We start from the raw sequence: 21598 nt of genomic DNA, 5'->3' as shown, positions 1-21598 counted from the left end.
CAAGCTTCACTCAAAGTGGTTTATAGGACACTGCCTGAACTCTCCAAGGGAATTCTCATTGATTATGTGCAGAATTGGCTGTTAGCAACAAAAAACAATCTTACTTGAAAAAAAAACTTTGCTGAAGGATTTTAGATGGACATATTTGCAAAAAGCTGATTAGAATTGGTAATTCCTTGTGTGCTTTCCATCTTCCTCAACAGGTCAGGAAAGAGCAGTACTCATTGTTTAACAAATCACATAGGACAAAAAGCACTAACTAAATGGTTAAGCTAGATGGCCTGGCTTTGATTTGAATTCCCTTTGTACAATTTTTGAGATTGTTATTTTAATATGACAAGTGAATTGCGGCTAAAATACAGAAGGCAATTATACTTCTGTGTCATAGGCAGTTATACTGAAAAATATATTGCAATGGTTTTCTTTTGTAACAATTAAACTTTCAAATGTAAAGCATTTCTTTGAAAACTGAAATTCTGATAGAGCCTTTTATTATTTAAGGGTGGCTCAAGAGACTGTAGATGCTGGAATCTGGAGCAAAAACAGCTCGCTGCTGGAGTCTGGCAGTGTCTGTGGAATGAAATGGACAGTTGCAGTTTAGGGGTAAGGCCGCCCAGGGTCTTCCATCAGCTTGTTCATTGCCTATGTTCTTCTCTGAGGAGTTTCTCTTCATCTTTTCCTTTCTCATTTACCTACATGCACATTTCTTAATAGCCCTTACATCACTGTAGTTTGTTTATGAGCTATCCCTATCTTTTGCATTCACCCAGTCTGCCTATTGTGCATGTTCTTTTTGTGTGTGTGTTTCTTTCATCTGTCAAATGAACAACGTATGTCAGTAAAACATGTAAGATAAATCAGGGATCTAATATTCTTAAGTAAAAATCTGAGTTTCCTACCTGTTTTAAGAAGACCATTTTCACCTGGTAGTCAAGGATAACAAGGTAATGTTCCTTAATAACAACCACCTGATGGCTCCAACATCCACCATCATTAAGTGCTGTGAGAGGCTTGTCATGGTGCTGTTTAACACCAGTTTTCAACCCACTGCAGTTTGCCAACTGCCAAAACAGATCTATGATAGACACAATATTTTTGGTTTTATGCTCATCTCTAGAGTGTTTGGACAATAAAGATGTCTATGTTAGACTAATCTTTATTGAGTACACATCCGCCTTCAACACTATTACTGCAAGCAAATTCATCTCCAGACTTCTGGATCTGCGATTAAACCTCTTTCAACTGAATCCTTGATTTCATGACCAACATTCCGCAGTCAGTAAGGATAGGCAGTAACACTTCAGCAACAATTATTCTCAAAACTGGTGCTTCACAAGGCTACATCCCCAGACCCTGTTCTATACCCTACTCACTCAAAATTTGTAGCCAGATTCTGCTCTTATTCCATCTACAGTAGGTACTCCCAACCTGGGGTCCACAGACCTCTCGGTTAACGGTAAAGGTCTATGGCATATAAAAGGGTGGGGACCCCTGATCGACAAGTTTGCAGATGATATCACCTTTGTGGGCTGTATCTCAAACAGCAATAACTCAGAGTACAGAATGGAGATGAAGAGCCAAGTGATGTGGTGTCATGACAACAACCTTTCCCTCAATGTCACCAGAAGAAAAGATCTGGTCATTGACTTCAGGAAGCAGGTCAGTGCACAGGTTTCTGTTTACTACAATGGTGCCAGGGTTAAGAGCTTCAAGTTCTTAGGAGTGAACTTTACCAATATCCTGCATATTCCATTTAGATAGCCTCCACCATGATGGCATGGATGTTGAATTCTACAACTTCCAGTAACTTTTCCTCCTCCTCCTTCCCTCTTCTTTAATTCTCTACTTGGGCCCCACTTTTACCTCTTCTCACCTGCCTATCGCCTACCCCTAGTCCCATTCCTCCTTTCCTTTCTCCCTTGGTCCACTCTCCTCCCCTATCAGATTCTTTCTTCTCTAGCCTTTTACCTTTTCCATCAATCATCTCCCAGCTTCTTACTTCATCCCCCCTCCCCCATCTACCTGGCTTCACATCACCTTCTAGCTTGTACTCCTTCCCCACCCCCACTTCCTTATTCTGGCATTGTCCCCGTTCGATTCCAGTCCCGATGACAGGTCTTGGCCCAAAATGTTGACTGTTTATTCCTCTCCATAGATGCTGCCTGTCCTACTCAGTTACTCCAGCATTTTGTGTATGTTGCTCTGGATTTCCATCTTCTGCAGTAATAACCAATATCCTGTCCTGGATGTTGATGTCATGACCAAGAAAGGTCACCAGAGCCTCTACTTCTTCAGGAGTCTAATGAAATTTGGCATGTCCCATTTGACCCCCACCATTTTTTATCAATCAACCATAGAAAGCATCCTGTATGGATACATCATGGGTTGCTATAGCAATAGCTCTGTCCATGAAGAGAGTTATAGACTCAGCTCAGTACATCATGAAAACCAGCCTCTTCTCCATAGACTCTCATTTCATTAGTAAAGCAGCCAGCATCATCAAAGAGTCCACCCATTCCAGACATTCTTTCTTAGAGTCAAAGATTAGTAGAGCATGGAAACAGCTCCTTTGGCTCAACTGGTCCATACTGACCACACCATCCTCTCTGTTAGGCCCAGCTTCTGTTTGGATACGCACTCAACCATTGCCAGCTTCCAGAATTTAAATGCCCTAACTCTCTGGTAATGGAGAGCTGGCCCTTTAAGCATTCAGGACTGTCCTGCCAATTGGCTGCTATGTTTTGGCGCCAGGATCTTGGTATTTATGGAGCACCTGAACGGAGCGCACTTGGATTATTGCCTCGCGTCTTGTGTTGAACTCAGTTCTAGTTTCAGCCTCGTATCGTGTTGCTATCCTAGTCTTGGATACTCCAGCATTTGGGTCCTAACCATCTTTGTCAAAGTCACTTCATCACAGTTTCCCGTATTCAGCAATGACACCGCAAGACCCTTTCTTCCATGTACCTATCCAAACTGTGCACTGGTCCCTGCCATTCACTGTGAAAGTCCCATCCTAGTTTGAATTTCCAAAATACATCACCTTATACTTATCTAAATTGAAATCCATTTGCCGTTCCTCATTCTATCTGCCTAATTGATCAAGATCTCTTTGCATTTGATTGTAACCTGCTTCACTATCAAAAGGACCGCCTACTTTAGTATCTTCAGAAAACATGCTAATGGTGCCATATACATTTATTTCCAAACCTTTACATAAATCACGTGCAGAGGTCCCAACACTGACTCCTGGGGCATCCCACTGGTCAAACGCTTCCAGTAGAAGAATTCACCTTCAGCCATCACTTTCTGCTTCCTATCATCAGCCCAGTTCATAGTCCAACCTGCCAGCTCCCCCTGAATACAATGTGACCTAACCTTTCAGATTATGCACAACCATGTCAGGGCCTTAATAAAGTCCTTTTGGAATATGTCCACTGGCCTACCTTCATCTGACCCCCTTCTCTTCAAAAGATTAGCCAGAGATTACCTCCCACTCACAAAACCACACTGATTATTCCAGATCAGGACTTGACTATCCAAGTGATGGTATATCTTGTCACTCAGTTTCCCTCCATTGACTTCCCTACAACTGAAATCAGACTCATTGGCATGCCATTGTTACTGTTTTGGACAATGGAACAACATTTATTATCATTATTATATGCCATACCGTATTACATGGGTGATCGTGGTCTTTCGATCATGATTGTTCTTGGCAAATTTTTCTAGAGAAGTAATTTATCACTGCCATCTTCTGGGCAGAGTCTTTGCAAGACAGGTGACCCCAGCCATTATCAATACTCTTCAGAGATTGTTTGCCTGGCACCATTGGTCGCATAACCAGTGCTTGTAATATGCACCAGCTGCTCATACAACCACTACCATCTGTTCCTATGGCCTCCTGTGACCCTGATTGGGGGGCTAAGCAGGTGCTACACCTTGCCCAAGGATGACCTGCAGGCTAGTGGACAGAAAGAGACATATCTCCACCCCGCCAGCTAGGAAAAAACATTAGCCGCTCTGAAGTCTTCTAGAACTACACCATTGGCTAATGATAAAGCAAGTACCTCTAACAAGAGCAAATGTAGTTTCTTCCGTGCTGCACATAAGGTTTGGGGTGTGCTTGCTCTCACCCTGGGGATTTGGCTACCTTAAAGCACTTCAAGATTACAAATACCTCCTTCCTTGTAAAGAGCATATGATCTAAGACCTCACAGTTGTGGGATCGGGAGATAATATGATCCAGAAGGTTCTTCGGAAGTCAAGAATGAGGCATAAATCTTGTGGTTATAGCCATTTTATTAGGTGTTCATGACAAAGAAATAACAGTTAACAACTGAAAGGAAGAGAGAGAACTGAGAACAAAGAATGACAAACAACAAAGAAGCTGCAATTGTCTTATACTGAAAACTAGCTCAGACCAGGCAAACAAAGGATGTTCCACTGATAAGAGATAATCTATGAAATAACCTGGTTCAGTGGCAAGAGAGAAACTTCTGGGAAATACACATTTAGTTATACTACAATTACTGAAAATTCACTGAACACATAAACAGACAATTACATCAAAATACAAGCAAGCATTGCAAAAAGTTAAACTACAGGAAAAAAACATAAATCTGAGACTCTAATCCAATGCTTCTTATTACCCTCATTTTCCTGGTATCCATGATATTCTTCTTGGTAAATACTGAGTAGAAATAGATAAGAAAGATCCCATGCTCTGTCCTGTGGCTCCATACATGGGCAGCCCTGATGCTTTTTAAGAAGACTTAATCTTTTTGAAATAAGTTGCAAAAAGTTGTAAATTCAGTCAGCTCCATGATGGGCACTAGCCTCCCCAACATCCAGTGCATCTTCAAGCAACGATGCCTCAAAAAGTCAGCATTCGTCATGAAGGGCCCTCATCACCCAGAACATGCCCTCTTCTCATTGCTCCCATTAGGGATGAAGTACAGGAGTCCGAAAGCACCTACTCAATGATTCAAGAGCAGCTTCTTCCCCTCTCTCATCGGATTTCTGAATGGACATTGAACCCATGAACACTACCTCAGTACTTTTTTTTTGCACTGCTTATTTAATTTGACTTTATAATATATGTACTTCTTTCCACAATCTCACTGCACATTTTTTTATTATTATGTATTGCACTGTGCTGCTGCTGCATAACAACAAATTCCACGACATATGCCAGTGATGTTAAATCTGATTCTGATTCCTATTCACCTGTTTACTACTGCTCCCATCAGGTGAAGATAAAAAAGTTTAAAGTTCAAGGTACGTTTATTATCAAAGTATCTATACTACATAAAACCTTGATATTCATCTCCTTACAGGCAGCCACAAAACTACAAAGCCCAATAGAACCCATTAAAGCAGAAGACTTTTGAATACCCAGGAAAATAAGGTAGGTACCTCTGTACCTCTGTACCATTGTGCAGAGAAATAAATGCATGTACTACTAGGCTCAAGTCCACTTCTATCACATTGTTATAACACTATTGGATATTCCTCAGTGCCATAAGATGAACTCTTTTCCTTACTGCCTACCTCGTTATGGCCTTGTGAGTTATTGTCTACTTGCAATGCAATTTCTCTGTAACTATAACACTCTGTTCTGCACCCTGTCTTTGCTTTACCTTGTACTACCTTTGCACTACTATAATGGATTGATCTGTTTGCTCGTTATGCATGGCAGGTTTTTCACTCTACCTTGGTTCATGTGAAAATAGTCAACCAATTTACCTATTTACTAGTGCAAAAGATTGCTTATGACTCATGGTTCCTGAAGATAAATTAAATAAGCAATGCTGTTGGCCTGAATAGAAAGGTGACAAAATTCTTCCTTCAGTGGCTAAGCTAACATTATCGTTAATTTAGCCACACATTCTTGAGAAATTTATTTCTCAATTAGAGATTGTGTGCAGAAGAAAAACAAAATAACAACAATTGGCAAAATGACAAAGAAATTAAACTCAAAAGAGAAATGCTTGTCATGATCGATTCTCCATAGGTCAGAGAACGTCAGGAAGAATCAAAGCTGCAGAAATTCATTGTTGCCAGGAAAGGGCTGTGGATTGCCAACTGTTGCTCTTCAACTCAGTACTGCTTGAGACCCATGTTAAGAACATACCATAAGTATAAATATGTCAACTGACTCTCAGTCTACTCCACTATACATCAGGATCATCACTGATCTTCCATTTATTTTCTTGCATTCGCTATATGTTTTGATATTTGACATTCGCTTAATGTCCAGAAATCTCTTGATTTCTGTCAAACTCAAACTCCGCATTCATTTGGGGCTGTAAAACTGGAAGGCTTACTACCCTCTACATGTGGAACTTTCTCCCATCAATCTTAAACTTATTCTGTGACTCATGGTTCGAGGTACCTCAGCCAGTGGAAACATTCCCTACACTCAGCCTGCCAAGCTAAGAAGGATTTTGCAAGTTTCAATGAGATTGCTTATCACCCTACCAAACTCCAGAGAATAAGGGCCTAGTCTACTCAGTCTCTAAGTCTTCAATAGACGGTCCCAAGACCAGCTTTGAAAGGAGCAGTGTTGGTCATGCGGCTAGCAACCTCATTCCACAAAAACCCATAGCTACAGAAACGCTAACAAAATCTCCAAAGCTCCAAAATTTGGGCCTTTGTACCCTTCTCGGCAACTGGATCCTCAACCTCTTTATTGGAAGACTACAGTCTGCGCAGATTGGAAACAACATCGCACCCTTGCTGTTAATCAACATTGGCGCACATCAAGGATGCGTGCTTAGCCCGTGACTGTGTGGCTAGACACAACTCAAATGCCACCCATAAATTGGCTGATGACACAGCTATTGTGGGCAGAATTTCAGATGGTGATGAAAGGGCATACGGGAGCGAGATAGATCAAAGTTCAAAGTTCATTGTTCAAAGTAAAATTTATTTTCAGAGTATATACATGTCAACGCATACAACCCTGAGATTACTTTTCCTGTGGGCATACTTACTAAATCTACAGAACAGACACTGTAAAGACGATCAGTGAAAAACAAACTGTGTAGATGCAAATGTAAATAAATAGCAATAAATAACTAGAGCATGAAATAACAAGATAAAGAATCTTTAAAGTAAAACCATTGGTTGTGGTAATAGAATTAGTGTAGTTATCCACTTTTGTTGAAGAACTTGATGGTTGAGGGGTAGTAACTGTCCTTGTACCTGCTGTTGCGAGTCCTGAGGCACTTGTACCTTCTATCTGATGGCAGCAGCGAAAAAAAAGCATGGCCTGGGTGGTGAGGATTTCTAATGATGGATGCTGCTTTTCTATGCTATGTTTCATGCAGATGTGCTCAATAGTAGGGAGGGTTTTACCTGCAATATACTGGGCCGAATCCATGAACTTTTGTAGGATTTTCAGCTCAAAGGCATTGTGTTTTCACACCAGGCCAGTCAGCAGCCGGTCAGTACACTTTCTACCACACATCTAGAGAAGTTTACCAAATGACACCCTGATGCCTCTGCTGTACAACCTTGTCAGGTGGATTAGTGAGTCTATGCTTCTTTCATTTCTGACCTACAGTTTGATGTCATCCATGTCCTGGAGGTGGCTGATGGTCACTCCTTTCTTGAACCTGTACCCATGTCCACTCTCTGAGATGATCTGTCTGAAGGGTTTCAAGCCTGTGCAGAACAGCAGTGAGGATAGTGCATCACCCTGGTATATTCCACATCTGATGGTCACTTGTGCTATTGTCCTTGAGCTAACTTCAAGCATTGTCCTTCACTGGCCCATTGAGTTCTTGATGAAGAGCCTTAGTGTATTGTTGACCTTGAACAGAGACAGGCATTCCAGGATCCAAGTGTGGGCCATTGAGCTGTATGCTTTCTGGTAGTCAATCCAGGCTGTGCTTAGGTTGGTTTGCCTGGTCTTGGAGTCTCATATGATTGCTTTGTCTACCAGTAGTTGGTGCTATATATACCCTTTTTACTGGACATGTCCTGAAACACAGCTGGTTAGATACTTGCTAACAACCCAATGGACTCAGCAGTGAGAAAACCACCTTTCTTGGACTCCATACATCTGGGGTCGATATGACTTGGGTCCCACCAGATTGGGAAAGCAGGGATGTTTCAACCACCGCACCCCCATCTGAGCGAATACTGTGTAAATGCTGCCCACTTGCATTTTCTCTTCAGCAGCAATGACAGATCATACATTGCATACAATTATAAAGTAAGTATAGTTACAAATTTCAGCTTCATCGAACAGTTAGTAGGAGAAGAAAAGAAAAAAAAAAGCCCATTACAGTTAACCCAGTCCAAATGTGCACACAAGTTGGGACTCATCTTGAAGTTGTCCTTAACTCACGTGCTGGGACCAAGGTCTGTGTGAAAATACACGCACCATTCCGAATGTTGCTTGAAATCTATCTCTACCAAACATGCTCCTCCACGGGAGTACTCCTCCTTGAAGACATTCATCTGCATGAAGCACCTTGTGCAACAGGGGTGGCATTCTCAGCCATCTTCCCACCTCTCTTCCCCCGGCTCCTGCTGAAAAGATCTCGACCCACAGCAGTGTTCGTCACCAAAAACCTCTCCGCCCAGTGTTCTCTCGAACCTTCTCCCAATTCCACCATCCTGATTGGCTGACACGTTCCTAGGTTGAAAAACATAGCTCCTTATCTTTAGCTCAAACCCAAACATGAAACAGCAGAACAGACTGCTCCTACGGAACTGCTAAAATGAAATACCTACTTCTTACTGTAACATAGTTTCTATCATTGTGTATTGCAATGTACTGCTGCCACAGGATAACAAATGCCAGCGATATTAAACCTGAATCTGATTCTGATTCTGACTGTGTCGCTAGGAGAGGAAGGACCTGTTGACAACCTATGTCTCAGCAGGGGTGATGGGTTTAAGTAAGTATTCAATCTTCCTCTTATGGCAGACCTTCCATCCTTGGAATCCATTTCATCACTCTTTGCTACTTTGACTAAATGGTAAATATGCACGATGTTAGGTAAAGGCACCAAAACTGTGCACATTACTACAAGATCAATCTTGAGGAAGTCTTTTATGATTGTAATGAGACACCTTTACTCTTGTAATCAAATCACTTCACAATCGAGGCCATCAAAGGCTTGATGTTCCTGTAGGTTGACTTTCAATGAATTGGGTACAACAATACTAGAGACCTTACAATTTAAAAAATTCATTGCTTTTCTGTTTTGAGTATCAGTTTTACACTTTTCCACGTGTTATTCTGTCTGCCGTATTTTTGTTGCTCAGCTTCACTAACTCCCCTTAAAGCCACTTACATTCTCTTCCTGACTCTCAGTTATACCTAGTTATAAGGACCTTTTAAAAGATTAGCTTTATTTGTCACACGTACATTGAAACATACAGTGTCATTTGCATCCAGTCAAATCAGAGAGGATTGTGCTGTGTAGCACAGGAAATGAACCGTGGTTTTAAAGTTTATGTATCACTTGCACACTTGGAGATACACTGCAACCAATATTTTGCCCCCTTTCTAATCTGTTGGTCACCAGCTCAAAGTGGCCACATTTTGCTGAGTGCCAGTTAAACAATTTCACATGTGCTCTGTGAAGCAAAGTGCCTTTGGGTCTGAGTCAGTGGAAGCAAAAGAGACTGAGGGTCTGGGGTTAACTTGTTAGTTTGTCACAGGGTCAGAATGCAGAGAGGGTTAGGGATTGAATCTGGGAGTTAGATGGTTTGTTTGGGGAGATGATGGGGAAGAATCAGCAGTGGTGAGTGTTAGGGTGGACAAAGAGGCACAGCTGACTGGGAAATTCAGCAATTGATTAGGGACGGGTAAAGGGGGAAGTATTGTGTGGGGTGGGGAAGATAGTTGTTTAGCAGGTTGGGGGGGGGGGGTGTGGTGGGCTTACAGCTTCTAAAGGAGAAGAGTAAAGCAAGGGAAACTGACATAGTCAAGACTCCTGATCCCGAACTGGGACCTGAATGTTGAGGTGAACTTTTAAAACCTTATTTTGATGGCCAAGGGGATTTAAAATCAACAATGTGAAGGAAATCTGAGATAAAAATAGGAAATGCTGGAAACACTCTGCAGGTCAGACGGAATTCATGGAGGGAGGAACACATTTAATGTTTCAGAACCACAACCTTCCAACAGAACTGGAAGGTCACTGACTTTAAGCATTAAATCTTTTCCTTCCTCTGCAGATGGTGGTTGCTTTGTTGAGTATTTCCAGCACTTGCTGCTTTTGTTTATGGTTGCTCTAAATATGTTCAGTGCCAGAAGCAACTCATAACAACATTGCCTAATTTCCCAGATAGGAACTTCCACGAGCAATTACATCATTCAATGTGTGTCTGGTGCAGGAAATATGTGAGCCATCCCACATGATTCATGACTGGAGGTCCCCAGCTGCACGTTGAGTATAGCACGATTGCAACCAGAAATCACCACAATCATGTTCAGCTGATTTGCATAAACTGTAGCCCCAAGATAAACACCATACACATACAAGTTTGTAGCATCATACCCTATTGACCTTATGTTGGCTCGTTAAAAACTTATCTAATTTAGATTTTAAACACAGAAGATTCTACAGATGCCGGAATTCCAGGATAACATGCACAAAATGCTGAAGGAACTCAGCAGGTCAGGCAGTATCCGAAGAAAGGAATAAAGGGTCGATGTTTCAAGCTTAGACCCTGCATCAGAACTGGAATGGAAGGGGGAAGAAGCCAGAATCAATCAGCAACAATTCGTGTCAGCTATCAAGCCAGTAGAGCAAGATCATAAGAGATCTGTTTCATAAATTTGAAATGGCTTTGCCAAAATGGAGCCCGAGTCTCCTGCTTGTTCATACTGGAAAGTTACATAATACACTGCAATTATCTCAGTTAAATGATGCAGAACATTCCTGATTCACAATGATTCACAGACTAAACACAGCCACACACAGTGAATGGCACATGTGTTTATCAGGGGCTTATGATTATTGGTTACTGTGGGTTTCTGACATGACGATCTTCAGTTACATCGTGCACACCAATAACACCAAAGCCTAAAGTAAATTCAAAGTAATTGTATTTTCAATAACATAGATGCAGTTCTGTTGATATCATTGTTAGTGAGTTCAATGAAGAAACTTACTAGCTCTGGACACAGTTTGTCTTTACCATTCATACATTGCAACAAAGGTTTATAATTAAGTACTTTTAGCTATTAGCGTATATAGTAGCAGAGTGTCTAAATCAAAGGTTTAAAGGTTAGTTTTATTTGGCACATGTACATCAACACATACAGTAAAATGCATCATCATTTGCTTCAAATCAATTTAGTGAGGATTGTGTCAGGCAGTTAGCAAGTGTCACTAAACTTCCATCGCCAATATGGCATGCCTTCAACCCCTTACCGATACATCTTTGGAACATGGGAGGAAAACTCACACTGACAGCAGAAATGGGTGTCAAACCCCAATCTTACAGCTGGTGCAGTAATGTGTGCATGAACCAATATGCATATGTCCTGCCTTATGATGTTACTGGTCTAACATCCAGTTGTCTAGACAATTGATCTAGGGACATGAGCTCAATTCCCACTATATCTCAGTAACGGCCAGCACTGTACTTTTAAAATTTTATAAAAGCCCACAAGGCACACCTCTGTGCATTGGGGAGGGAAATTTGCTCACCTTCCCTGAACCATGCAATATACAACTTGAAGGCCACCAATGCCAGTTGATGCTTAAACTTCTCAGTTCAATGGCAAATAGAGGTGGTCTGTATGGTATCGTTTTCCATAACAGTCACATCATCTGAATGAATGATTAGAAGTAATGTTACCAACTTGTTGTCCTTCAACTCAGCGACAGCAATAAGTCTGATCTTAGTGTCAGAGGTAAAGAAATTTCCAAATGTTCTCCCTGGCTACTCCTAGCATGTAAACTGTGGCAAGTTCCCAATAAATAGCCTCTGGAACAAGAGTAAGGTCTGGGTGCATCCAAACCAAATCTAAGTGAAACCATCTTTTAGTTTCTTATTACCTGTAATTTCTCAGAGCTCATCCGATACATTCTATAGTAATGATTACTTTCCATAGCGGTAGTGCAATCACTGAAGTCAATTATGATGTTCTTCTAAGGGGTTGTCTCTTGGTGGCTGTAGAGCCTGATCCAGGATCCAGGATATTCCGGTGCAGTGTGGGCATGGGTAACTGGTGGATGTAGTTAGCAGTTGGGTCATTTTGTTGTTCAGTCTCTCATTTCACAGCTGCCGCTTGCTCTCTGTGGCACTGTGGATGATGTATAAAATGCCGCACAGCTCCCTCTTGAACAGATTTCCTATCTATTGAATGTATCTATTGAGTGCAATATCTTCCCAGTTTCTAGATGTAATGTTGAATTTCTTCAGGCTGAACTTGATGTTATCTTTGAAGCATTTCCTTTGTCCACCAGGTGCTTAGCGAGCTTCCTTCAACTGGGATTAAATGATCTGTTTGGGGAGATGTGAGTTAGGCATTCAGATGGCTAATGACCTATCCACTAGAGTTGGTAACTCCATCTCCAAGCATCTACTCTTTGAGGTGGGTAAGTCACTCTTAATGGTGATACTTTTAAGCCCAGTGACTAGTATATTTTGGAATGATTGAACACTGATGAGTTGGTAATAGAAAACTTGAACCACGTACATCTGCTGTCTTCCTTGAAAGTGGGATGATCAGCCAGATTGTCTAGCCATAAGGATTGATTGACCATGGCTGGCTAGGATTAATTTTCCTCAGCTTTGTGCTAACCTGCTGCCAATATCAGTTTCTTTGTTGGTTGCAGGCCATCCCCAGCTGAAACCAATAGCCTAACTGGGGTTACGACAACAGGTTTCATTGGACTAAACAAACCTGCTTCAAATTATTATTCAGAAGTTTTACATGCATCCGAGATTTTCATTAGTTTAATAAAAATAACTTTGAGTTAATACTTGTAGTGAATGCATATTTATTAAACCTTTTTCCATCATTAAACATCTTTTTTATAATGGATTCAAGCCGTGTTTGAAGATATGAATAAAGTTTTATTTTCCCTCCTCAATTTCTTCCACCCGTTTCTTCACCCAGGTGCCAAATCTGTCTGTCATACTTGCATTATTTATCCTGTTACATAGCTTGGTGTCATTTATTCCTGATTTTGCTTTGTTTAACAGACTAAACACCATTATTTTGAGAATGTATAGAAAGAACCTAGAATATTCACAAATGATAAGCGACTAGTACTGATGGAAGGAGATCAGTCTGTTTCTTTGCTGTTTCACCTGTTACTTTCAACATTTATCTGCTTTTATTTCAGATTTCTAGACTCTTCAGGGACCAAGATGCTGCCAGACCTTGTGGGTATTTCAAGTATTATTGTCTATCTTTATTGCCCTGTCTAGTCTTTTTTAGCATTAACATATTTTTTCTTTTGCTTTTTTAAAAGTGATCAAGATTTGGATTGGATGGCACGAGCTATAAGGAAAGGGTGGGCAAGCATGTGTTGTTCTTCCTAGAGCTTTGGAGTCCTGGTAGAGGTTTTCGAAGTTATGAGAAATAGATAGGGCAAACCACATAGAGTCATTGAAAAGTACCGAACAGAAGTAGTTCTTTTGGTCCATCTAGTCCATGCTAAACCATTTAAACTGCCTACTCCCATTGACCTGCACTGGGACCATAGCCCTCCATATCCCTACCATCCATGTACCTGTCCAAACTTCTCTTAAATGTTGAAATCAAGCTGGCATGCACTACTTGTGCTGGCAGCTCCTTCCACACTCTCACGACTCTCTGAGTGAAGAGCTTTCTCCTCATGTTCCCCTTAAACTTTTCACCTTTCACCTTTAACCCCTAAACTCTAATTATAGTACAACTCAACCTCAGTGGAAAATGCCTGCTTGCATTTACCCTGTCCAAAACCCCTCATAACTTGTATACCTCTATCAAATCTGTCCACAATCTTCTATGATCCGAGGAATAAAGTCCTAACTTGTTCAATCTTTCCTTATAACTCAGGTCCTCCATCTAGGAAGTCCGTAACCAAAGAACAGAGCAGTTGACTCAGACAGAAGGAAGGTTTCATTGGATCAAGTGTTTTATGCAGGGAGTGGTAGGATCAGTGACTATGATTTCAGGGTCAAGTGTTTTATGCAGAGAGTGATAGGTGCTTGGAATATGTTACCAAGGGTAGTAGTTGAAACAATCATTTTGGTAGACTTTAAGAGGCCTTTAATATAGACATATGAATAGGAAGGGAATGAAGGTTATATGGATGATACACAGTGTAAATTAGCATCAAGATCGGCACAACATTGGGTCCCAAATGGCCTGCCAGTTTCTGTGTTGTTCTAAGTTCTGTGCATGTTTGATGATCTCCACACTGCAGTGCATCATTTAATATGCTTCGCTGTGTGCATTTCCTCCATTTTAATATAACGGTGAATTTTCTGTCCATCTGTGTCAATCAGAATCACTGTAAACAGCAGATAGGTTGGTCAGTCAATTATCCTGGAGAGTCCTCACAGAAAGCAAAGCAGGATATAACAAAACAGATATAATAATTTGCATTTTAATGAATGTACTGAGATCAAAAGTAAAATTCAAATGCCAAATTAAGTGAGAATCTCACAAACTTTAAGCAAAAATGAAAAACATAAATTTTGAAAGATAGAATTTTAAGCGTATTAGATTCTGTAGTAACACTGATTTATGTAGATCAATTAATATAGGAAAGCATCCGATAGTAATTGCTGACAGAATGTGATGCACACAGTCTGTGATGATTGTCCCTTCCAGGCCCTTCATACATCTGATGCTTTGATAGAAGGAGGAGCCCAACTGAAACATCCAATAATGTGCAATGTCTGCCTGGAAACCACATTTGGAAATTCCATCAACCTATGGATAACTAATGTACAGAGCTGATTCAGATTGAAGGGAGGCTTCAAAGCACTGTCTGTGGCCTGCTTTAGTGTTACTTAAAGAGACTGTCACCTGACAGTCTACTTCCCTTGACTTCTAACTTTCAGCCATCCAATTAACTCTGCTCTTACCCCTTGCCTTCCCTGCACTGATTAGTCAAGTACTGTACTAACTCGGTCTGATTTAGTTCCCCGGACCTATCAACTTCCATATGTGCATTCTCATTCCAGAGGTGGAGAATTGACTCTAATGATGTGTGGAAGAGAGGGATCTCCAAAAGAATTTAGTAAAGTGTGTCTTTTAGCAGAGAAGAACTGGTGCCTGAATATGCAGTCCATCAGGTTTACTGGTGGGTAATTAATTCTGTCGATAGATAGCTGACAATAGACATCTTCAAAGGTGGTGTCCAATAGGAAGGATCCCCATCACCTAGGGCATGCCTTCTTATTGTTATCATCAGGAGGATGTACAGAACCCTAAATGCACACACTGAAGTGATTCAGGAACATCTTATTCCACTCTGCTATACGGACGTTGGACCTATAAACTCTACCTCATTTTAAAAAATATACATTACTTCTGTTTTCGCACTATTTGTAATCTATTTAATATACATATATGTAATTACTGTAATTAATTTACTTTTCGTTCTATATTATATTAGCATGTATTGCATTGTACTGCTGCTGCTAAGTTTACAAGTTTCACGACAAATGCCAGTGGTAATAAACCTGATTCTTTTTCTTAAAGTCGGAATTAATTACCACATATACATTGTAACGTACAGTGAAATGCGTTGTTTGCATTAACGATCGACACACCCAAGGATGTGCTGGAGGCAGCCCACAAGTTCCCTTCCATTGCCAACATGCTACGCCCATAATGCTAAACACAACACCGAGCAACAGGAGCAGCAGCGACAATAGAACATAACAAAATGACAACAGCAAAGTGCCTTCCCCACCCCTGAACATACACAGGCCTCTAACCTCAGGACCGGCCTCCCTGTGCCTCCAGACATTTTGGGCTTTCTGCCTCCAGACTCAACGAGCTCAGTACCTTGACCTTTAGCTTTCAATTGTGCCATTTAATTGTATGCCACATATGTTTGATTGTGAAACTAGTTTCTCAGGTTCATTGAACAGTGCTTAACTTCCCAGTCACATCAGATGTAATATTATTATTTTAAAGTACCAGTGGTCGATTGCAACATTGAAGTTGATGTCAAATCTCTAATTCTGTGTCTCTGAAGTCAGAAACAAAGCACATTTTGGAGGAGCATTTATTGTTCAATAGTTACTTCCAAACTTAGTTTCACAAGTTTTACCTGATAATGTCAGCAGGTGAGGATCATTTCACCATCATGTCCATGACGAATTCCCAGCAGCATCCTTTTGTATTGATACATGAAATACTGGCCTTCTGCACAAATAATGAAATGGAAGATGTAAACTAATTGCTGCTCGCCCTCAACTGTTAACAGATTACCATTTAATTCATATTCTCGCTAGCAATTTTTCTCTTGGTTTGATATGAATTGTCTTGTTTTATCCAAGCAATGGTGAGAGGGAACAAGCAAGGTCTAAGGATTTCTGACTCCAATGCCAATGAGTTCATCTGCGCTTGCAAGTCGATTTGAGAAGCAGTTGAGCATGACCAATTGCTTTTAAAATATGCTAATCGATGAACCCAGTAAAGGGATGCAATCAGAAAGAAAGCACGCCAGTGTCTCTCCTTTCTTAGAATATTAAAGATGTTTGGCATCTCTCCAGGTGCTCTAATAAACTTCTACAGATGCTCTGTTGAAAGTATCCTGAACGGTTGCATCGTGGCCTGGAGTGGCAGTTTCAAAGCACAGGAATACAAGAGTTTGCAGGGAGAAGTGGAAAGAGCCCAGTCCATCACAGACACAGCCCCCTCTACCACTGAAAGCCTGTACAGAATGTGCTGCCCCAAGACGGTATCAAGGATCCTCGCTACCTGCGTCATGCCCCCTTCCTACTGCTACTGTCAAACAGGAGCTAAAGAAACCTAAAGTTCAACTCCATCTTGTACAGCAATAGATACTTTTTTTCTAACCTTTAAGATCTCAAACCTACCTGTACCACTATAATCCAATTGCAACAGTGGAGCACTATGAAGAACGTCTTGCACTGCCATGGACTTGTTTCCAGTTGTGTTTTTCTTTTGCACTGTCTTGTTTTGCACAGTCTCTTTATCCTTTGCTGTCTGGCAGAGTTCATGTATAATTTATGTTTGTATGTCGTCTGTATCTTTGTGACTGTGCTACTGCTGCAAGCAAGTTTTTCATTGTAACTGTACCTCACTGTGCTTGTGCACATGACAATAAACCTGACTTGAGAATCAACATCATCTGAGTATTCGGACCATCTTTAAAAGCTGTGCCGCAGAGTATTTGTTGCAAAACATTCTGGAACATTTTTTCCCACCACTGTCTGAACTATAATACTTTGATTTATTACTTAACGCATGTATTTGAATGCTGGAAACATCCTCTAGTATTACACAGAGCCCCTGTGCTCAGAGAACTGGAAAACATATTAACTAGAGCTTCATTTATTCCCTTGAATGTTCTAGGGTGTATCCAATCTGGTCCAGGTGCCCTTTTGGATGCTTTGAGTTTCTTTACAACTCCTGGTTTAATGAACTTTACATATGTTATTGATTTCCAAGCCTTTTTGCCTGGATCTGGAATTTGCCCAGAGTCTTTATTTGTGAAGAGTGATGTAAGAATTAATTTAATACATCTGCCATTTCCTGATTTTTTTTATGATACTTATATCTGAAACATTCTTTAAAGTAACCATTTGATCGGAAACTCAAACTATTTTGTGTCCAGCGTTTCATTATTCTTTTACTCTTTTTTGCTTTTGACAGGAATCTGTATTCACTTTTCATTATTATGCAGCCAACTGTTTTGCATATCTCTTCCCGATATTATTTGTTAGAAATCAAACGAATATGTTTGGGTCGGTGTAAGTTAAAATGCTGCATGGTAAAAATGCATTGAAGGTTTTAGGATCATCTTTATCTCACTTGGCAATAACAGTTCATTTGACATTTCTTATTTATTTATTTATTTATTTATCTATTTATTGAGATACAGTACAGAATAGTCCCTTCTCAGCCCTTTGAGCCATGCTACTGAGAAATACCCTGATTTAATCCTAGCCCAGTCACAGGACTGTCTACAATGGCCAATTAACCTACCAACCGGTACATATTTGGACTGTGGGAGGAAACTGCAGCATCTGGAGGTTCCCTACGTGGTCATGGGGAGAATGTACAAACTCCTTACAGCGAGGAGCGTGAGTTGAATCAGGTAGCTGGTACTGTAATGCATTGTGCTGACTACTATACTATCATATAGCCTAGCCTTTATATTATTCCAATGAGTGAAAATCACCTTATTGTGCCTTTAACTGGAGCCAAGGTTAGAAATTTCTAACTCCTTAATGCTTACAGGGTTAATAATTAAGCCTCTTGTTGCAGAGTTGCAGCCTCTCCCGTATTCCTCTTGCTTTTGATTTTGTTGCTACGTATAAAAAGCGTGTGAGTCAATGCCCTCAAATGTTAATGATGGATAACTTGTTGACTGCAGTGCTTGAGCAAGTCAGAAGAATTGTCAGTCATTTGAGTGATGTGAACCGTTACTTGGTAACTATCAGCCCATGTTCTTACAGCATGGAGATATGGACTAGATTTGAACACTGTGCAAAATCATAATGAACACTGTCCACTTTGATATCATGATGGAGGGAGGTCCTCTGATGAAATATCTGAAGTAGGTTGGAAACTTCCCTGAGGAACTGCCACACAGATGATTTATGGCTGGATTGACCTCCAACAACCTTCTTTAGTGTACGGTACAATTCCAAACACAGGGAGTTCCCCCCTCAGCCCCTGTTGGCTTCAGTATTATTGGGGCTCCTTGATACCTCATTCAGTGAAATGCTGCTTTAGTGTCAAAGGTACTTATGTTCATCCCTCCTTAAGGGTTCATCTCTTTGGTGCTTGTTGTGGATCAAGGCTATGGTTAGGTCTGGAGCTGAATGTTCTTGGTAAAATTCAAACTGACTGTCAATGAATAGGTTATGAGTGAGAAGGCACCACTTGATACCATTGTTGAGAATACCACCATTGCCAACAACTTCCATCATCTGCTTTCGCTCATGATTAGTTTAATCATTGCTGGGACAGCGTGGAAAGTCGGAGAATGAGATTCAGTGTGGGAGTCAGATGGTGAGGTAACAAGCCAGGCAAATGGAAGTTTCCGGGAGACCCGGACTTTGCCGCTGACTACGACTTTAATTCTCCTCTCTACTGCTAATGGATCGTTCTGCTTTAGTAGTTTGTAAGGTAGAAAAATTACCTGTTTCCACTTCGTTTACAAAATTGCCACATTACAACTGTGCAGATAATGAATGGACATAGCTCAACCTACCTATAATAAGTACACATGTGAAACTGTGGATGGCAAGATGTATTGCAGTGGGTATGTAACTCAGCATTACACTGTGAGAAAATCTAATTTATTCCCTCCACCCCCCAAGCATCCATTATTTTTGTTTTATAAAAACAAATTACTTTACACCATGGTTTTCCAAATTACTTTATCCTGTGGTTTCCCTAGTGGAACACTATTGTTATTGTATCACAATGGGTCGACGAAGCAGGTGGACTCACTGTCAGTAATGACGAGGAATTGCCATGTGATGTCAGGGAGTAAGCGTTGCAACGGATGTTCATTGTCAAAAGCATACAGATGTAAGGTAGCAACCGACATTTTCTGATGCAGGAATATGCAAATGAGAATATTTTTTAGAAGAGGGCATAAAATAATTTACATATGTTAGTTTTGTAAGCATATATGTCTGCATGCACACACATGCAACCAGATATGTTACAAGAAGAAATGAGTTTTATCGATTCATACTACAACCACAGATGGTGATTGAAACAGTTTGATGTTTTATTCTTTGTGCAATTGGCTCTTTGACAGTAAATGAACAGGAAAGTTATGGAATAGATGAAAGAGAAATGTGAAGGTGTTGTTTCTCCTCAAAATAAGCTTCCTTTTTTAGGTTATGAATATGAAAATATTTGTGCAAAAGAGCATATCATTAAAGAAACTATTTAAACCTAATTTCATCTCCGTCATTATCTGAATAATAAAACAGTAAATTAAAACTACATTGAGAAATAAGCCCTTAGCATCCACGCCCTACAGCAAGCAGGCACTACATGTGTCTGTAGTTTTTAGGCAGGCAGAAATCAAGACCATCTGTAGGTCTTTGTTATACATGCTGTGCCTCTCGCCTTTCTGTTGTTACATGGCCACTCGCCTGCTTGAAGTGATGAATTTTCCAATGAGAAACAGAATTTATATTTCAGCTGAAGCATAAAAGTAGCAGTGTACATTTTTGCTAGATCAGAAAATATTTCTAAATGCAGGAAATCATTGAGTCTTTATAGTATCTTGGAGTGTTTTATTGACTGTTATATTTGTTCACGTGTTTGAATTAATTAGGAAGAAAGGCTGGAAGGCTGATGTATTATTTTTCCTTTGTTTCATTCATTTTCTCTTGGCGTTTTTAATTTTTGTGATTTTGACTGGGGATTCTCATTTGAAAATGTAATGCAGTTACTGTGTGATGAGGGCAGCCTATCTAGTTATAAGTGAGATGTCCTCGGCACTGATGAGAATGGGGATAGAGTTATCAGCTTGAGGTAGAATGTATTCAAATTGTACTACATAAATGAAACCCATTAGGATTGTGGCACTGTATATAACTGTGTATCTTAATTAGTGACAGCAATTGATATTATCAGACCACTGCAGACTGCTAAAAATACTCATTAACACAACTAATTTATGTTGAACACACATAACTTGCCAATCTGATTTTTACTGTATGTTTCCAATTGCTATGTTTATTAAATAATGTGGCTCAAACAATTAGTCTTGCCCATAATGGAGCCAAAGAGAAGCAATAATGTTTAACTAATCTATGCAACATGCCTGAGTCATGGTTTAGCTCCTCAATATTGAAACTGGTAATTGAAGTAAAAGGATAGAAACAAAAAAAAAATGGAAAATGCACTGCATTCTTTATGAATTTGAGGTGCTTTTCTTTCATACAGTCAAGTGTGGACAAAAGGGTCATGTCTCCATGTAAAAGAGACATGATTACCTCGAATGTGGGGTTTATTCATATTCGATGCTAAACTAGCCCCAATGCCTAAATGTGATCCTGTAACTAATTGGGAAAAGTGGGAAAGTTTGCCTTTAGAGATGGTTTGGCAGATATTCATCTGGATTGCTGAATTCAACTGTGACTTGCAGGTTCCCTGCATCACCCGCATACAGGGATTATATCTGCTGGATCTTTCATTCTGTGAGTCGTGGGAACCAACTCAAGAACCTTAAAGTGACACTGTAAGCTGCAGGCAGAGCAGCTGTAGAAGAGGCCACACATTGGAAGGGGGTTAAGTAATTTTCATGTGTGTGACCACGAATCCCAACCCTATAGTTGCCAGCATAGCCCATTTCCCACATTGCAAATGGTCCAAACCACTAGGAGCATAGACTTTAATATTCTGTGAAGATGTCAGCTTGTTTCTAAGATCATAATACTATTAGAC

The 21598-nt window shown here is 40.4% G+C and overlaps 2 long non-coding RNA genes across 2 annotated transcripts; one reads left to right on the top strand and one right to left on the bottom strand.

Annotated features, from left to right (window-relative positions):
• The first annotated feature begins 507 nt into the window (after positions 1 to 507).
• Positions 508 to 12565, top strand: LOC140725713 (uncharacterized). Its single transcript, XR_012098434.1, has 3 exons — positions 508 to 603; positions 5337 to 5407; positions 12444 to 12565. It is a non-coding gene; the product is annotated as an uncharacterized lncRNA (long non-coding RNA).
• A 1690-nt stretch (positions 12566 to 14255) lies between these two features.
• Positions 14256 to 17248, bottom strand: LOC140725712 (uncharacterized). The gene is made up of 3 exons (XR_012098433.1): positions 17032 to 17248; positions 16260 to 16354; positions 14256 to 14483 (listed from the first exon to the last, which is right to left on the bottom strand). It is a non-coding gene; the product is annotated as an uncharacterized lncRNA (long non-coding RNA).
• Between the last annotated feature and the right edge of the window lie 4350 nt (positions 17249 to 21598).

This window comes from Hemitrygon akajei, chromosome 3 (genome assembly GCF_048418815.1).
Source record: "Hemitrygon akajei chromosome 3, sHemAka1.3, whole genome shotgun sequence".
Lineage (NCBI taxonomy): Eukaryota > Metazoa > Chordata > Chondrichthyes > Myliobatiformes > Dasyatidae > Hemitrygon > Hemitrygon akajei.
Note: the sequence above shows the minus strand (reverse complement) of the source record. Positions and strands in the feature narration are given on the sequence as shown.